We start from the raw sequence: 366 nt of genomic DNA, 5'->3' as shown, positions 1-366 counted from the left end.
CCTATTCTCTAAGCATCATATAATTTTTTTGAGGTTCATTGGCTGCACTGCTCAAACTTACTTACGTAAAGCTAAACAAGTCTTTTATAATATTCATTCAATGAACTGTATCAATACGACACCGAAGATAAAACTTTCCATATTATTCCATGAAAATTTAAACATCCCAAAATTCTATCATGAGATATACAAAGTCAACTTGTTATTTTGAATAACAAAAATGTGAAAAAGGTAAAGATATACCTCAGTTTTCATGATAAAAAAACTCAAGCAGAAAAAATGTAAAATATATATCTACATTAATTAGCCATTTTTGTCAAAACCGTTTTACAAAATTCCTTCGTTCATTTGGTGTCAATTTAACTT

The sequence above is a fragment of the Penaeus monodon genome, chromosome 34 (genome assembly GCF_015228065.2).
Source record: "Penaeus monodon isolate SGIC_2016 chromosome 34, NSTDA_Pmon_1, whole genome shotgun sequence".
Lineage (NCBI taxonomy): Eukaryota > Metazoa > Arthropoda > Malacostraca > Decapoda > Penaeidae > Penaeus > Penaeus monodon.
This window is presented reverse-complemented; position numbering follows the sequence as displayed.